This window comes from Phyllostomus discolor, chromosome 2 (assembly GCF_004126475.2).
Source record: "Phyllostomus discolor isolate MPI-MPIP mPhyDis1 chromosome 2, mPhyDis1.pri.v3, whole genome shotgun sequence".
Classification (NCBI taxonomy): domain Eukaryota; kingdom Metazoa; phylum Chordata; class Mammalia; order Chiroptera; family Phyllostomidae; genus Phyllostomus; species Phyllostomus discolor.
Genome location: NC_040904.2, coordinates 118,913,554 through 118,933,809, shown reverse-complemented (window position 1 = coordinate 118,933,809; position 20,256 = coordinate 118,913,554). Strand labels below are relative to the sequence as shown.

Below are 20,256 nucleotides of genomic sequence, written 5' to 3'. Positions count from 1 at the left end.
TTTGCTCTGGCAGCATCTGCACAACGGCATGAAGATGTGGTGGGCAGGGTAACCCTGAGACAACCTGCTGGAGGGAAGGACCCACCAAAGAAAGACCCAACAACCACCAAACCCAATTACCTCCACAGAACCAGCATAAAAAGCATTAAGGGCTTCCAAAAAGTATCAAGTCCAGGTAATCAAGGGGACTGGACCACTGAATCTCACAGGCCTCCTACCATAGAAATTCACAACACAAAGTCAGAAAGTCAAAGCAGATCAATTTAAGAGACAGAAGCAAACAAGTAGAGTCTCGCAAATAATGGGAAGACAAAGGAACAACCCCTAATCCAAAGGAAATGAGAAATCCGCAGAATAATGCTAAATGAAATAGAGGCAAGTCAACTATCAGATATTGAGTTCAAAGCAGTGGTTATAAAGAAGTTCAAGTAGCTCAATGCAAATTACCAAAAACTACAGGGAAACTACAAGAAACTTACTACAAACTATATCAGAATAAAAACAGGACATAGAAACAATCAACAAAGGGCCAAGAGGAAATGAAGAATATGATTTTTTAATTAAAGAACACAGTAGAGGGGATGAAAAGGAGGCTTGATGAATCAAAGGACTGAATCAGTGAGCTGGAGGAAAGGTAGAAAAAAACATCCAGAAACAACAATAAAAGGGAAAAGTTTCAGAAAGAACAAAGAAGTGTTAGGGGAACTGAAGGACAACATGAAACGTAATAATATCCATATACCAGAAGAAGAAGAGGAGCAAGGAATAGAAAACATGTTTGAAAAAGTAATGATGAAAAACTTCCCTAACTTGATGAGTGAAAAAGCCACACAAGTCCAGGAAGCAAAGAGGGTCTCAAACAAGAGGAACCCAAAGATGTCCACTGCAAGACACATCATAATTAAAATGGCAAAATTTAAAAACAAAGAGAGCATCTTAAAGGCACCAAGGATGAAACAGGAAGAACCATACAAAGGAGCTTCCATAAGGCTAGCAGCTGACTTTTCAATAGAAACATTACAAGCCAGAAATGAATGGAAAGAAATATTCCAAGTAATAAAAACAAATGCATGCAGCCAACACTACTCTACACAGGAAGGCTCTCAATTAAAATGGAAGGTGAAATCCAGACAAAAGAAGGCTAAAGGAATACGCCTCCACCAAACCAGCACTGCAAGATGGACTAAAGAGGCTGTTTTAAAAAGAAGAAGAAAAACAGTCAGAGAGAGAGGAACACAAGTACAAAGTGAGTAAAATGGATAAGAATAAGTACCTATTAATAATAACCACAAATGTTAAAATTAAATGCTCCAATCAAAAGACATAGGGTACCTGAATGGATAAAACATGACCCACACATAAACTGCCTACAAGAGAATCACCTCAGAATGAAAGACCTACACAGACTGAAACTGAAGGGTTAGAGAAAAACATTCCAACAAAACAGACAGGTAAAAAAAGCTAGGGTAGTAATATTTATATAAACAAAAAATAGATTTCAAATCAAAGGCCATAAAAAGAAACACAGAAGAACACTTCATAATACTCAAGGGAAGAATCTATCAAGAAAACATATTAAACAATATAAACATATATGCACGCAACATAGCAGCACCCAACTATATCAGGAAAATCTTGGAGGACTTCAAAAAAGATATAGACAGCAACACACTTATACTAGTGGATTTAAAACCCTACTCTCAAAAATGGATAGCTCTTCCAAACAAAATATCAACAAGGATACTGTGTAATTGAATGACACATTAGATCCAATGGACTTACCTATACATACAGAATCTTTCATCCCAAAGAAGTAAATATGCATTCTTTTCAAATGCACATAGAACATTTTCAAAGATAGACCACATGATAGGGCACAAAACAAGCCTCAAAAAATTCAAATAAATTGAAATCATGTCAAACAATTTCTTAGACCACAATGGCTTGACACAAAAAACCAACCTCAAGGAAAAAATTCAAAAACACTCAAGCTCATGGAGATTAAATAGCATGTTCTTAAACAATGAATGGGTTAGGAATGAGATCAAGGAAGAAATCAAAAAGTTTCTGGACACAAATGAAAATGAGCACACAACTGTCCAAAACTAATGGGACACAGTGATGGTAGTCCTGAAAAGGAAGTTCCAAGTGATGCAGAGCTACCTAAAAAAAAGACAGAAACACTTCCAATGAACAACCTAATGCCACATCTACAAAAACTGGAGGAACAACAAAAAAAGAAAGCCAGAGCCAGTAAAAGGAAAGAAATAATCAATATCAGAGCTGAATTAAACAACATGGAGACTAAAAGAACAATGAAAATAATCAATAAATCCAAGAGCTGGATCTTTGAAAAGATAAACAATATCAAGAAGTCTTTAACTAATTTCTCAAGAAAATAAGGGACATGACTCAAATAAATAAATTCAGAAATGAAAGAGGAGAAATTATGACTGAGACCACAGAAATACTAAGGAGTATAAGAAATTACTACAACGAAGTATATACCAAGAAATGTGAAAACCTAGGTGGAATGAACAAATTTCTAGGAAAAGATAATCTTCCAAACTGAATGAGACACAGAAAGCCTGAATAGACTAATAACAGCTAGAGAACTTGAAGCAGTAATCAAAAAACTCCCATCACACAAAAGCCCTGGACTGGACAGTTTCATGGGATAATTTTACACAGCATTTAAGGAAGATATTACCCCATCCTCCTCAGACAATTACAAAAAAATCTAAGAAGGAAGAGAACTCCAGACTGTTTTTATGAGCCAGCATCATCCTAATCCCAAAACCAGACAAAGGCACAACAAAGAAAGAAAACTACAGGCCAATATCACTGAGGAGCATAGACACTAAAATCCTCAACAAATATTGGCAAACCACATCCAGCAAAACATTAAAAAGATCATACATCATGATCAAGTGAAATTCATCTTAGGGATACAAGGATGGTACAATATTCTCAAATCAATAAACATCATACATCACATAAAAAAAGGAAAGACAAAAATCACATGATCACATCAATAGATGCAGAAAAAGCATTTGATAAGGTACAGCACCCATTTATGATAAAAACACTTAGCAAAGTGGGAGTAGAGGAAGCATACCTCAACCTAATAAAGGCCATATATAGAACACCTACTGCCAACATCATACTCAATAGGCAAAAACTAAAATCTTTCCCATTAACATCAAGAACAAGACAAGGATGTCCACTTTCACCACTTCTATTCAACATAGTATTGGAAGTCCTAGCCACAGCAATCAGACAAAAAGAAGAAATAAATGGTATCCAAATTGGAAAGGAGGAAGGAAAACTATCGCTGTTTGCAGATGACATGATGGTGTACATAGACAACTCTATAGACTCCACCAAAAACCTACTCGACCTAATAAGTGAATCTGGCAAAACAGTGGGTTACAAAGTCAATATTCAGAAATCAAAGGCATTTTTGTACAACAACAATGAAATATTAGAAACAGAAATCAGGATAAAATCCCATTCAATATAGCAATAATAAAAATAAAGTATCTAAGAATAAATTTAAAGAAGGAGGTAAAAGACCTGTACTCACAATTGCCGTTTGCAATTTTACAGCTCTGACTGAAGGGTGGACTGGAAGCCCACCCTAGTTGTAACCATACTAAAGCTATACCAGCCTCTGAAGTCCTAAATAAATCTAATTATACCCCTAGAAACAGGAAATAGGAAAGGGATGTCAGAAAAATGGTTTTCTTGACATTTTAAGCTCAGAGTACCTAAGTGAGTCTTCTTTTATAATGTGCATCAAAACTCATATTTCCCTGCTGGATGCGTAAGGGGGATGACCCAGCAGAGACAGTACATCATAATAAGAGTGAGAACCATGGCATGCAGATCATTCCGCATCCCTAACTGTCTTCCCCACATTGTGTGGATGGTCTCCATACAGTGTTTTGAAAAACTGAATTTTACATTTTGGATAGAAGACACACTCACTTCTATTCAGTCCCCTTCGTCCAGAACAAAATGAGGAAGACAGAGCCATGAGTGCCCAAAATAAAAATGTGAATGTTGTTTGACCATCAACCCTAAAAGGACATCCCTGAAGAGATTAGAAAAGGGGAGTGAATGAAATAGACCAAAAGTCAAATGCCTAGAGAAACATGAAAGAAAATAAAAGGCTAGATAAAGGCATGTGTATTTAAAGAGCTGTTTGAAGGCTAAAATAAGAGTGATCCTTTAGGATTATGGAATTATTTCTGGCTCAGACCTTGTAGGATATTAAATGAACTCATGCTAATTTCACTTTTTAAAAAATAAGATGGCAAGATCAAGAAGAGAATATTTAACTTAGAATTGTCTGTTCATGGCTGTGCCCATCATTCATTTTTTTATGAATCTCTTTCCTCCAAAAATAATAGAGAGGCCCCACAGATAAAAATGTGCCAATATTCTACAAATAAAAAACTATTGAAATAGACATCAGGAGTAATTGATATATGCTAAAATCCCTCTCTCCTCACACAAACAAGTCATTATTTTAACAGAATCATGCTTTTGGCGTTTCCACCTGTCAAAATAGCAAAAGCTAATCTCCGCAAAGTGGAAATTTGAATAAAATGTGGACAGAATCTCCTGAGATTAACTGCATAGAAACAAAGCTTTCTGTGGCTAACAAGTACATCTTCTCACATGCAGGCCTCAAAGGGACAGTCCTTTTGTTTCCAAACACGCATTGCCTCCTGGTAAGTACTTTCACAGTCCCCAAGGACAAAGCTGAACATTCATGTTTTCTAAACCATCTCCAAAATGTGTGTGTGTGCTCATATCTGTGTGCACATGTATGTATATGAGTGCTCACACACCTACACTTAGTCCTACTTGAATTTCAAAACACATGACTACACAGACTAACTACATGTTTAAAAGATGAGGCTGTATCTTCCAACTCAAGTTTGTTTGTTTGTTTGTTTGTTTGTTTGTTTGTTTGTTTAAGTAGATATGTACTAATATGTCCCCAAACATTACTACCTCCCACAAAGTGCCACAAGGAAGGCAGCACCCAATGGGTGATCTGCCAGGTTTTCGAGTTATGTTGATCTGAAGGAAAAGACAGTGTGCATATCACTCCAAGCCTTCCCATGGCCACACATCTTCTGGAACCACTCGTGCTGCAGAGGGCTCTGCATTTTTCTCTCCCTCTGCAGCTGTCTCCCTGTGAAAAGCCTGGAAGAGACATCAAAATGTAGTTATTTTTTACACAGAACACATTCCATAAAACCCAGGCTCCTCTTGCAAAGTTGACACTTCTTTTCTGTTAATCCCCCACCTCTTATCTTTCTCCCTTTTTCATCTCACTAATCCATGGAATTCAACCGCTGTCTCCACACACACCTTCTGTGGCTCCAGGCCTTCAGCCCCACCCCTACCCACACTTGGACCTAAAAATGGTATCTCCTCGCCTTCCTTCAACACAGAACAGCAAGACCATAGGCTCCCACATCGCCTGCATCTCAGACCCTAGCTGGCCTGAAACCCATCTCCCAGGGCCAAGGTCTTTCTGGTGTCAGAATTCAAAGATGTGTGTCTATTTATAAAAATGTGTGTTCTGTGCTGTTCTATGTTAAACCAGACACTGTAGTTAAAGAATAAATCGGGCTGATGGCCATACACAAGGCACAGTGATAAGAAATCTCACCTGCAACTCTCACTCTTGTTCACTTCAAATACATTCATAACTTGCTTGATTCACAAAATGTCTTTTGGGATTTCATAACCTTTTTTTAAACAACAGTTGATTTACAACAACAGAAGTTGTTGATAAACAACAGAAGTGAGTTGCAAAATAATAGCTACAAGTGACTGTAGGGTGATAGCTGAAAGTCAAATGACCACAGGAAGAAAGTTGCTGGGATCTGTGAGCCCCAGTTCCCTCTAATGCCTCACCTGCCACCTGGGAAGTTAAGCCCCATAATACCTCCAGTTGTTCTATGGGAAAATTTATAGCTACTGAGTATATTAATTGCTTCTTGGGTAGATTGTGAAGATTCTCCAGGAAATGTTTCCAAAGGATTTTAAATTCACTACAAAAATACAGGCATGAACTTCTAATGAGTCTAAGATTAAGTGACCTGGGACCACTGAGGAGGATGGCTTCTTACCACCTGTGTGTCACACATAGACTTGACATGAAGTTGGGGGAAGGTTTTAGTTTCTTTGAGGAGAGGGCACTAAATGAGGAAGTAAAGTATTAAAAAGATGTTAAATACTACAACTAGCTGAGCTCCAGCTGCCTCTTTCAAATCCTAAATTCATATAATCCACCAAATGTGTTGAAAAATCAAATCACTATCACCATTAAAGCCCTATGGTTCCTCCTCCCCCCCTGTTTTCATTTGTGAATGTGATGTGAGCTGGTCTGCAAACTTCTTGCCTCCACACATCTTCCAGGGGGCACACATACCTGACCTGCACTCTCACACCACACAGACACACACCACATACAACTGACAGACACACAGACACATGCACATACCACATGGACATACTCTCCAATGCCTGTACACATATGCATACCACACACAGACACATATACATACTCCCCAACATCTGTACACATAGATGAATACACATCATACCATATATGTACATGCCATAAATGCCACGCATGCACACCCCACATAGTTACACACCAAAACACACTTGAGTATACACCAAACCACACACACTACACATACCACAAATAACATACCACATGCGCACAACACTACATACCACAAAACACACGCATTCACCACATACATACACATGGACACACACACACATTCTTCCCTGTCTTAACCTCTTTCTATCTGATAACAGTCCCAACCCTGGAAGATCAGTTCCCATGCTCATTATGATGGAACATTCTGGAGTAAAAGTAAGTTCCTTCTCTCCTCCATACACAGTTTATGATGTGTTTCCTCTATGACATTTATGAAGGAAAAAAAGTATAGATTAAGCAGGAGACTCCAGTTCTGCCTCAGCTCTCACACTGTTTGTCCTGGGACTTGACATAGGTTACTGACCCTGGACTCAGCCTCCTCATCTACTAGTAGATGTGACTCTTACCTCCACCTACATTCCAAGACATGTGGAAGGACTAAATTTCTTGGAAGGATACAAAAGAAGTTCAAAAAGTATAAAACATAATTAAAATATGTTCTGTTTTGTTATTTAATTAGAGGTACCTTGCAGGTACCTTCACAACTTTTGAGGCAAATGTCATTGAGGGGTAATATTACATTTCCTCCTAAAACATTCCTTGGTTTAACTGTAAAAGAGGGCCTAATGGACCAGAAGATCCAACTATCTCATCCACTGAAGAATGGGCCAGTCCTCAGAAAGACCCCCATTTTACCTAACTCATGTGGTCCAGCCCTTCCTGCAGCTCTGGAGAGTGATGCCATGGTCCTTTCTAAGAGGCAGATCCAAGAGTGAAGCCCACCTGTGTGGCCAAACGTTCTACACTTTTATGAGCTCTCCTAAATCCAAAATTAAGCAAAGGATAGCTAACTTTATGTCTCATTAGAGTCATGGAAAATCCACATCTGGGAAAGACCAAGTTTTTCCCAGTACATAGAAAGGACACGGCCTGAGTCTTCTAATTTTAGGAACCTTCTTATAAACCTCATGTGGTATGGGCTCAGAATGAGCCATGGCCCATCAGCAACTCTTATTATATCTCTTCTGTGGATTTTCTTCCTGCCAGCATGTCCAACAGTATGAGTTAAATTAGCTATTCAGTAAATAACAGTTTCCAGGCACCACAGCTCAGAGCCTTGTGAGGGTCTTAGACAGGATGGATGCAAAGTTTACAAGATAGTTCCTGGTTGTCCTAGAGTGCCCAGGCTTGGTAGAGGAGAAAGACATCCACACCAATTACCATGGCACATGGAGGTGAGTTCCAGACTCACAGGAGAGGTCTGTCCTGTGAGCAAATGTGCGCACTGATAGAATAGCTAATGCCTTGACCTACTGCAGCATTGGCACTGAGCGGAACTAAAGGACAAATAAGTGGGAAGAGCATGTTAAGACAGAGGGAGCAAAGGGAAAGTGCACATGACAGGCTCGGTGGGTACAACTAGAAAGTGGATCTAGGACATTTGTTATGGTTGAATGAGATGGAAGAGCAATGGAGCTGAATGTGGAGGGATAAGCAGGATGTGCCCAGTGAGGGAATGTTAAAATCAGAAGGCAGACTAGGATCGCCTACAAAATCATACAGTATATCATACCCACCAGCACCAGCATTACACAACATGATCTGTGCATTTAAAGTGGGGTCTGTGGTCAAGGTATGCATGTCAATCAGTGCATGAATCAATCACCATGTTTGTTACATGTGCCATCCCTGCCTGACTCACCAGATCATTTGGAAGGAGAAGGCAAGTGCCACTGTCAACACAAGAAGTAGCCATCATTCTTTGATTCTTTGGTTGATGTAAACTCATGGACTGTACATGTAGAAATAAGAGAAATAGGGAAAGATTTGAGCCACCATCACAGAGGGAGGAATTTGCATTGTCCTTGAAGAAAGGAGAACTGGAGGCCATGGGTTCTGTGCACGAAGCTAGGCTATAGCTAGAGATGGCTCTGAGTCATACCAGGACCCCTTTGCTCCAGGAACCACTGGTCTAAGGTCCTCACACATGTTATATTATTTCCCCGGGCTCAACTGCAAAAGGAAATATATTAATTAGTCTCCTTTATTTCAAAATCCTGTAACTAGATATTTATGAAGCTACAGTATCAATTTTGTATACATAATATACATACATAATACACAATAAAAGAAGCTTTTAAAAAACTTGGACAGAGAGCTATTTTTAAAAAGTGCTGGGAATAGTGGCACACAGCTATCTGCATGACATTTAATTTTTGAGCTCAGGAGGTCAGAGTGAGAGGACGTCCCGGATGGAAACAGGGGTGAGCCTCCAGGTTTGCCCAGAGTACAAATTTGTCTGGGCAGGTAGGTTAACAAATATGGAGATGGCTGAACATCCAGCTGATTAAAAGTTAGGACACTTCACTAGCAGAGTTTCCAGCAAAGGCTAAAATAAATCCTGCAGGAAGTTAGTATAAGAAACTGTTTACTCTGCGTGGTTGCATCCTCAGACATCTGGGTCTCAGGGAGCACCTGAAATTAGACCTCAATAGAATAAACCATTCAAAGTAAACAAACCAGCTACAAGTATTTATGGCTCAGAGGAGGGATGACACTTTCAGAGGATGGGTAGAGGCCAGTTCTGTGTGTGTTCTGATCTGGACTGAATTTTCCTTCAAAGAATTTGATTTGTTTTTCAGAGCAGGTGAGGAGAAGGAATGTGAAGCCGAATGATCACATTTCATCTGAAAAGCACAGAAGTAATGGAATCATTACATTACATTACATTAATTCTCATTTTTAGACAAAATTTTCTTGAGTCAGCAGATGGCAAGAGAGTGGACCAAAGGTGACAACTGACAAAATCTGTTCTTTCCTTCTGCAAAACCTGTTGTAAAATCCACTGTCCTCACCCCCACAATGCAAGCTAACTACTCTCTTTTTCTACAAGTAACATATCTCAGTAATTGTTTTTTTTAATCCTCACCCAGGCATCAGTGATTATATTGCCTTTCTTTGGGTGAAGTGCTCCAACTGTCCTGAAGGTGGTCAGTGGGCTATGGGCAGCCATGACCACAGCTGCACTAAGAGCAATGAGGTCCATGCAGGGAAAAGACCTCAAGATTGGGGCAACTGCACTCCACCTTTTAACAAGGTACTCACTTTTCTAAAACTTGCTTTCTTTTGTAGTTTAGAGATGCCCTAAATCAGGGGCCCCCAACCTCCAGGCCATGGACCAGTACCAGTCCTGGCCTGTTAGGAACCAGTCCGTACAGCAGGAGGTGAGCTTGAATGAAATGTGCTTGAATTATCTTGAAACCATCCATCCCCCCATGTGTGGAAAAATTGTCTTCCACAAAACTGGTCCCTGGTGCCAAAAAGCCTGATGACCACTGCCATAAATGATCTGACTTTCCTCCCCAAAGATTTGTTGGAAGGGTGTTAGAAGGGCCAGTGCTGCCAGCACGGCAACTAGCTGTGCAGGTGGCCTCTCTGGTGACCATGCCACATATGTGACTGCAGCGGGTCGCATGTGGCAGTGGAAAGATGGCCTGCTGGACTTGAGAGATCTCAACTCCAGTTCCAGCTGCACTTATGCTGCTGTGTAAGTGTTGGCAAGCCACCCACCTCCTCTGGGCCTCGCTGCCTTCATTTCCAACCGGAGACTGTGTATGTCCTTGATAGTCTTAATACTGTTAATATTAAAAAACCCTTACTATTCTTGTCTAATTTTAAAGTACTTTGTAAATTGTTAATTGTTACATAAGTATAAGGTGTTGCCCTAGCGGGTGTGGCTCAGTGGATTGAGCACTGGCATGGGAACAAAAAGGTTACCGGTTCCATTCCCTGTCAGGGCACAAGCCTGGGTTGCAGGCCAGGTCCCCAGTTGGGGGCAAACAAGAGGCAACCGATGGATGTATCTCTCACACACATCCACATTTCTCTCCCTATCTTTCTCCCTCCCTTTCCCTCTTTCTAAAAATAAATAAATAAAATCTTTTTAAAAAACATATATATAAATAAAAATCTTTTAAGGTGTTATTAGTCCAATGTTCAACAGCTTGAGGGCCTGCCTTGAGGCCCCAAAATGAATCAGGAGGCACCCCATCTTCTCCCTCACCTCCCACCCCTGTGTGCTAGGAAGCTGCTGCCACTGGGACCCCCAGAGGCCTGGCAGTGGACCACAGAGAATACAGCTAAGACCTTTAGCAAAGACTCTGGCTCCTCAAATTGAGCAAAAGAGCTTCCCAGAAAAGCAGCCTGCACACCAGTGGTCCCCATTAGCTCAAACCTCAAACCCTGAACATCCCAAAGATACTTGCAGAAAACCCACTCCCAAAAACAGACCTCCACAGGCTGAAGTCTATTCACATATGCAGAGCATCTTCATTTCAAAGATAATGACCTTTTCTTCAGACTTTGGACATACTGGACCAATTGCAATGATTACTTTATAACATCTGTGAAAACTACTTTACTTTTAAATATGGAATAGGTATTTGAAGAGCTCTTACAAGTAAATCTGTGGGATATTTTAAATATCAAGTTTCTCTTCATAAAATGGTATGTAGGACAGAGACAAAATAATCCAGATAAAAATAGGTATGGGGCTATCTGAGACCCTCCACACACTCAGAGGTTCTTACAGGCTGCCATCAAAGTCCCCCAACAACAAAGAATAGGAGTGGACAGACCTAAAGGTCTTAGCACAGAGCTTTAAGTGGACTGAGAACAAGCAAAAAGAAGTCACTGAAGTCACTTTTAATTTCAACATTCACATAAAATGTCTGTGTTTTTAGTCCATAATATTCCCTCTATGTGTTTGATATGATGTGAATATTTTAAATTATCCACCTGTTAAATTCCTTAATGCTGCATTAACACATCTTTGCATACTAATTTTTTTGAAGAAGCTGGGAAGATGCAGGATGCCCACCTGAGCCCAGGCTGTGATTTCACATATTTTATGTTGTGTGGCATACACTGTTACCTGACTGTGTAGCACTTGGTTGGGTCTCGTCAGCATGCTTCAATGTCCTGTTACTGCAGTATCTATAACCTCAAGTCTTCTACTGAAAAACAGTATGGAGATTCCTCAAAAATTAAGAAGGAAGTTAGCACATGACCCAACAACCCCTCTTCTGGAAATCTACCTAAAGTTTGAAAACATTTATTTGTAAAGGTATATGTGCCTCTATGTTCACTGGAGCCTTATTCACAGTAGCCAAGACATGAAAGTAATGTAAGTGCCCTTCAATGGATGGTTGGATAAAAAAGATGTGGTACATATACACAATAAAACATTACTCAGCCATAAGAAAAGGTAAAATACTTTTATTTGCAACAACATGGATGAATCTTGAGAGTATCATGCAAAGTGAAATAAGTCAAGTGGAAAATGAAGGAACCATGTAATTTCACTCATGTGTGGAATATAAAACTAAAAGCAACAATGAACAAACAAACAAACAAACACACTCAGATACAGACAACAGTATGGTGGTTACCAGAGGGAAAAGGGGATGGGGAGAGGGTAAAGCAGGTCAGATGTGACAGAGGAGACTAGACTCTGGCTTGTGAAGACACAATGCAACATGCAGGTAATGTAGTATAGAAATATACCCTTTAAACTTACAAAATGTTACTAAACAATGTCACCCCAATAAACTTAATTTTTATAAAGTTCAAATATAGAGCTGTTCTGATAACATGTTGAGTGAGGAATTCCTTTTACTTCCTCCATGAAACACTTCTGTCTCCCTGTGGTAATAATAGACATCTGGGTAGGATGGGTGGAAAGGAGCTAAGAACAAACACAGTATATTCAGATATCTCAACTATTGCCTTTTCCTATCTTGTTTCCCTACACAGAACTGAAACCATCAAAACCAAGATTTGCTCAAATAAAATCTATTAGCATAGTACGCAACACCCAACATTTTGTAGATTCACGAGCATAAACTGCACATATAATATTTTTATTTAAATGTGAAATACTCTGTGAGTAATGAAGTGACTAAACAACACTCGTGGAATCACTACCATTTAAACTTGATCCAAACCCACACTTTCAGACTATGCCTCACCTTTTTAGCATTTTACAAATACATTAATTCACAAATGGTGGATTTCTCTAACTTTGACATTGATTTCACAATGGAAAAAATATCTTGCCCTCCCTGTAAACACACACACACACACACACACACACACACAAATTTACATCTACCTTCTCTAAGCAGAAAGTCATCATCCAAAACTCTAGATATCTTGATGTAAAGGTGTTCTTAGTTTTTGTTGGAAAATTAGTCTGGGAAATTAATACTAACTTCCAACAAAGCAAATCCCCAAATCTCAGTGGTTTAACACAGTAAAGGCTCACTTCTCATTGATGCAAGACCACCATCCTAGAACACATAGCCAGAGAAAGGGAACTGGAGGTGTCAGGCACCTCTGCTGTTCTAGTGTTCTTTTGTTTTCTTAGTGTATGTTCCCAGAAGTAGAATCACTGGTCAAAAGGTAGATCCACTTTTCAAGTTTTGAGGGAATTCCATATCATTTCCCACAGTGTCTGTATCAGTCTGCATTCCCAAAAACAGTGCACTAGGGTTCCCCTTTCTCCACATCCTGCCAGCACTTATTTGTTGATTTATTGATGGTACCCATTCTGACAGGTGTGAGGTGCTATCTCATTGTGGTTTTCATTTGCATTTCCCTGATGATTAGTAACATTAAGCATTTTTTCTACTATTGATCATCCATATGTCTTCTTTGAAGAAGTGTTTAATCAGGTCCTTTGCCCATTTTTTAATTGAATTATTTGTCTTTCTGGTGGTGAGTTGTATAAGTTATTTATGTATTTTGGAAATTAACCCCTTATCAGATATATCAATGGCAAATCTGTTTTCTCATAGACTTGGCTCCCTTTTTATTTTGTTGATGATTTCTTTAGCTGTGCAGAATCTTTTAAATTTGATGTGGAAACACCAATTCAAAAGAATATATGTACCCATATGTTTATTGCAATTGTATTTATGATATCCAAGATCTAGATACAGCCCAAGTGCCAACCAATAGATGAGTGGATGCAAAAGCTGTGGTACATTTACACAGTGGAATACTACTGAGCCATAAAAAATGAAACCTTACTTTTTGTAACTAGATGAATGAACCTAGAGATTATTATGCTAAGTGAAATAACCATTCAGAAAAAGACAAATATCATATGACTTCACTTATATGTGGAATCTCATGAACAAAGTAAACTGACAAACAAAATAGAAACAGAGGCATGGACACATGGCTCTTGACAGCTATCAGAGGGGCTAGGGTGGGAAAGCTGGATGCAAGAATGTGAAGAGATCAGCCAAAAAATAAAAAACATATATGCATGACCCACAGACACAGACAACAGTGTGGTGATGGCCTAAGAGAAGGGGAGTGAGAGCTAGGGTTATATGGGCCAAGTGGAAAAATGGGGACATCTGTATTCATGTCAACAATAAAATAATAAAATAAAATAAACCCAGTGCTAATACTGGCAAGAGATGGGGAGAGGGGACCTCAGAAATATCCAACCTGAGTCCTGAAAACCAGATTAGATGGACATACTTGCAGAGCTGCCTGGATGACAGGGAAACATAAAATCTGAATAGCAAATTGCAGTGATGTTTTGGGGGGAGATGGCTGTTTATTTTTATCCCTGGGTAGAAGAGGTGCTATGCAGTCACCAACACCTCAGCAGCACTTATGGATTTCTATAATAATTAACTTTGCTTTGCAGGCACTGACCTAAATGTGACTAAAGGATAAAGCAAACCAAAAGGGCAGCAAAGTAGTTCATGGTGTCCCTTTTGCTACATTTCTAATAGTGACAATAACAGCAGACATTTACAGAACAAGGGACTATATGCCAAGTAGTGGCTCAGCATTTTCAGGATTATCTCCTTCATTTCTGGCATAAATAGGCATTAAAGGGAACTTCTTTAGGGGCTGAATCACATCTGAGTTGTGAGTTCCTTATGGGTAGGCACCATATTTCATTCATCCTAGCTCAGTGCTAGGCTTTCAATAAACCCTTGTTCCATCTTTGTTTAAAAACCTTTAGATTCTGAAGGTCGAAGCAATATAAGTGGGAGTGGAGCCCACTTCTCCCTGCACACAGGTGGAACACCTAGGTGATCTTCTAAGGAACAGAATGAACAGCAAACGGTATCCCAGCATATATGAAGGTTGGAGGCCAAAATTGTAGAGGACATTGACAAACAGATGGGAAGGAGATTGTTTTGGGACAGTAAGGTCCCTGGGACTAGCATGGGGAATAGGGCTGCTACAACCCCCAACCGGGTGCCTGCCAGTGCCTGATGCAGGATCATTGAACGAGAGTCAAATCAACAGCTCCCTCCCCTGCCAAACAGGGAGGATAGAGCAATACCTATCCAGGATGGACCTGGATGCTTGAAGTCACTGGGGGGAATAAAGATGAAGTGGGACACACAAAGGGGTGGTGTTCATCCATGAAGACTGTGGACGTCAGCTGGGTCATTACCAGAGAAATTGGGGAGCTGAGAGATGCCTATAAAAGGAAAAAATTTGGGCTATGACAGAGCTTGACATGAATACTCTCTGCTCTGGCTGGAAAGTTTTGCTGTGTGAGAGGCCTGGCACTTGCTGGGGGTGGTAGCCTTGAGCAGGGGGATTTTGTTTAGAAAGAGGCTCTCGATGGCTGTTTAGGGAACTCTCATGCAGCAGACACCCCACCCCGGCAGCCACAACCTCAGCAACACCCCCAGCCCCACTGAGGTGTCCTCAGCCGCACACATGCCCCACCACCACAACATTGCATGCCCACCCCTGCCACCTCCAAGGATGTACCCTGCCCCCATTGCCACAGCCTTGGCGGTGAACCCCACCCCATGAGGCCAGACCGGATTCCTAAGAGAAAGGAGGAGGTGCATCCCACAGAGAAGAGCAGCAGGGCCCAGGGTGTTAGCAGTCCCCAGGAAGACTTAACTCAGTGGTGGAGCTGAACTACCCTGGAGAGACTTTGAGAGTGCCTAGCACTAGGACAGCAAAGAGCGAGAAGGTGTTATGTGAGTTGCCCTTGAGTTACACCTAAAGGACAGCACAGCTGATGGATTGAGGGCACTGGGGACTCAATAGTGAATGGAGGAACTGGGCTGGAGTCTGGGCACTGTGAAGAGTGTACCCTGGTGTACCCACCCTGGCACCCATCCTTGCACAACCATAGGAAGCGAGAAAAGCAAACCCCAATCCCCTCAGCCTGCTGCAGCCAGGAAGAAAAGCAGAACTCCTTTGGCCAGTTTAAAGTCAGCAGGAGGCTTTTCTTTCTTTCTTTTCTTTTTTTAAATGTTTCCCCAAGTGACACAATAAGACCTGGTGCTGTGAAAGGACCAGAGTCAGACTCAAAGACAAACCACAAGGCTAATTCCAACAACTAAGAAACTGACACAAATTTCACTTTACCGTTCCAGAGAACTTGCATGTTATTGTTTATTTGTATTATTATTATTTTGTATTATTTTTACTTCTTTTATCTTAGTATTTTTTTATTTCTCTTCTTTCTGTTTAGTATTCTCTGATTTATTTGTTTAATTGCATTGTTTGATTTTCCTGTTCTCTTTTTCATAGTGTATTTTTAATTTTCCTTCTTTCACTTCACTTGTGTTCCTATAGCACACTACCCTAGGTCTAATACTTCCTATTATTAGACCTATGATTAGACATATGATTGTTGTTGCAGTATTATTGTAAACAATTGTTCCTCCATACCATTGGAAACACTACACAGCACGACTCTCAGATCTTACCCCATTTCACTGTCTTCTGGAACTTTATTACTATTATGGTTAACTCTATTCTCTCACGCATTATGCCTATTTTCTATCCTTTACTCTCACTATTTCCCATAATCTGACCTTCCACAGCCTCACTATTTTCTGGATTGAACTCACAATCCTTCCCCCCAATAACAAGAGTCTTATCTCTTTTCACCCTTTCTAAAAAGGGGCTACTTGGGTGAAATATCACAGTTAACACTATACTTATCCAAAGGATCTCCTCTCTCTTCTCTACAGATTGGTACTTTAAATCCCATAGAATACACTCCCACTGTCTTAATCCATATTGCCTTCCCCCTCTAACTGATCACATAAAAGAGGAAGTGGAAACTGTGAACACCAATATACCTCCTGGAAGAGAGAACCCACCAACAAAGGAACCACCAATAGATAACAAAGGAAGATGGTGGTGAGTGAGTAGAAGCCACACTAACCTCTACCAAGGACCAGACTGGAATTATAACTAAACAGTAGAGCAATTATCCAGAAAAAAAAAAAAAAAAAAAAAAAAAAAACCACTGAACAATAGCAAGGGAGAAGCCTCAAAACCTCAGAGAGACAGAAGAACCAGCTTTGATACAACCTGTCAGCACCTGCACAACAGCATACATGACGTGGTGGGTGGAGTGACCCTCAGTTAACCAGCCGCAGGGAAGGACCCACCAAAGACCCAACAACAATCAAAACCCAATACATCCAGAGAGCCAACATAAATGACAGCCCAAGAGCAGCAAGTCCAGGAGACCGGCAAGATCAAGGAGACCACTAAAACTCACAGGTCTGCTACCATAGAAGTTCACACCACAAACTCAGGTAAACAGAACAGATCAATTTTTAAAACAGAGGCTAATGAGAAGTGTCTCTCAAACAGTGGGAAGACAAAAAGAACAAATCCCCAATGAAAGAAAAGGAGGAAGCCTCAGAAAGAATGCTAAATGAGATAGAGGCAAGTCAACTATCAGATATTGAATCAAAGCAATGGTTATAAGGAAGCTAAATGAGCTCACTGAGAATTACCAAGATACAGGACAACTACAATAAACTCATTGCAAACTATATCAACATGAAAAAAGGAAATAGAAACTATCAGCAAGGGCCAAGAGGAATGAAGAATAAAATTTCTGAACTGAAGAACACAGCAGAAGGAATCAAAAGCAGGCTAAATGAAGCCAAGGATTGAATCAGCAAGCTGGAGGACATAGTAGAAAAAAACACCCAGAAACAACAATAAAAGGGAAAAGACCTCAGAAAGAACAAAGAAGTGTTAGGGGAATTGCAAGACAACATGAAACATAATAATATCCATATAACAGTGATACCAGAAGGAGAAGAAGAAAAGCAAGGGATAGAACATCTGTTTGAAAAAATAATGATGGAAAACTTCCCTAATTTAGTGAGAGAAAGTCACACAAATCCAGGAAACACAGAGAGTCCCAATTAAGAGGAACCCAAAGAGGCCCACTTCAAGTCACATCATAATTAAAATGGCTAAATTCTAAAACAAAGAGAGAATCTTAAAGGCAGCAAGGGAGTAACAGGAAATAACATACAAGGGATCCCTAATAAGACTAACAGCTGATTTCTCAATGGAAGTGAGAAAGGATTGGCAAGGAATATTCCAAGTAATGAAAAACAAAGGCCTACAACCAAGACTACTTTATCCACCAAGGCTCTCAATTAAAATGGAAGGTCAAATAAGAAGTTTCCCAGACAAAAGAAGGCTCAAAGAATATACCTCCTCCAAACCAGCACTGCAAGACATGTTAAAGGGTCTGCTTTAAGAAGAGGATAAACAAGTGAGCAAGAGAGAGGGTAACATAGGTACAAAGGAAGTAAAATGGCAATGAATAAGTACCTATCAATAATAACCTTAAACATAAATGGATTAAATGCCCCAATCAAAAGACATAGAATAGCTGAATGAATAAGAAATCTTGACCCACACATATCATGCCCACAAGAGACCCACATCAGAACAAAAGAACTACAGATACTGATAGTGAAGGTTTGGAAAAAATGTTACAAGCAAAGAGACAGGGGAAGAAAGCTGGGGTAGCAATACTCAGATCAGACAAAATAGACTTCAAAAAAAGAGACATAAAAAGAGACCCAAAAGGTCACTTTACTCTCAAGAACAGAATCCATTAAGAAGACAAAACATTGTAAATATATATGCACCCAACATAGGAGCACCCAAATACATAAAGAAAATCTTAGACCATTTCCAGAAAGATATTGACAGCAACACAATTATAGTAAGAAATTTTAACACCCCACTGTCAAAAATGCATAGATCATCCAAACAAAATATCAACAAAGATATTGCAGCAATGTACACTGTCCTAGATGAAATCGACTTAACTGATATATATAGAGCTTTTCATCCCTAAGAAGCAAAATACACATTCTTTTCAAATGTATGTGGAATATTTTCAAAGATAGACCATGTGATAGGACACAAAACAAGCCTCAACAAATTCAAAAAAATTGAAATCATATCAAGCATTTTCTCTGACCACAAGGACCTGAAACTAGAAACCAACCTCAAGGAAAAAAACTCAAAAACACTCAAACTCATGGAGATTGAATAGCATGCTACTAAACAATGGGATAAGAATAAGAACAAGGAAGAAATCAAAAACTTTCTGGAAACAAATGAAAATTAACTCACAACAACCCAAAATTTATGGGACACTGTGAAGGCAGTCCTGAGAGAATAGTTCATAGTGATACAGGCCTACCTAAAAAAGATAGAAACATTTCAAATAAACAACCTAACCCTACACCTACAAGAACTGGAAGAACAACAACAAAGACAGCCTAGAGCAAGTAGAAGGAAGGAAATAACCAAAATCAGAACACAATTAAATGACTTAGAGACTGAAAGCATAATTCTAAGGATCAATAAATCCAGGAGCTGATTCTTTGAAAAGATAAACAAAATCAACAAGCCTTTAAGTAGACTCCTCAAGAAAGAGAGAGGACCCAAATAAACACAATCAGAAAGCAGACAAGAGAGATTACAGCTGATATCACAGAAATACAAAGGATTGCAAGGAATTACTATGAACAACTATATGCCAAGAAATTTGAAAATCTGGGTGAAATGAACAAATTTCTAGAAAAATATAATCTTTCAAAACTGAATGAAGAAGAAGCAGAAAGCCTCAACAGACGAATAACAGCTGATGAAATTGAACCAGTAATCAAAAAACTCCTAGCACAAAAAAGCTCTGGACTGAAGTTTCACAGAATTTTAGCAGGGTTTGATAGTTATGAGCTGGTTAATGATGTCAATCTACTTCTCAGCCTTGAACCACTTTTGAATTTGTTTCATGCACTTTTAAAGAAGTGCATAGTGTTTTATTCTATTTTATCTTTTACTAAGAATGATGAAGAGAGCAGAGTATTTCACAGCAAGTCATTAAGAAAACGTTGTCTTCTTTCAGCAGCATTACAATGTTGTAAAGTGAGTGTTTTCATGTAAACAGGGGACAGCATCTCAGATACTGAAAGCTAAAAGTTTCCATCCTTTTTAAAATTTGGAGATTTGTAGTATAATTTTTTTAAAAAGACTTCTCAAGCTTATCATTTTTTTCAGCAAAATCCTCTGAATCCATTTACTCAACCTGAGAAATAGGTATATTGATGAACACTCATTAGGGAAAGACTATTCACATTAGCAAAAAAGCTGAATTACACAGTATCAGTAAAAAGTATATACAATTTGAATGTTGATAAAAAATCTACAAATAT

General features: G+C 39.5%; 1 long non-coding RNA gene across 1 annotated transcript; it reads left to right on the top strand.

Annotated features, from left to right (window-relative positions):
• The first annotated feature begins 1,868 nt into the window (after positions 1-1,868).
• Positions 1,869-19,241, top strand: LOC118498724. Its single transcript, XR_004901192.1, has 2 exons — positions 1,869-2,124; positions 19,203-19,241. It is a non-coding gene; the product is annotated as an uncharacterized LOC118498724 (long non-coding RNA).
• The last annotated feature ends 1,015 nt before the right edge of the window (positions 19,242-20,256 follow it).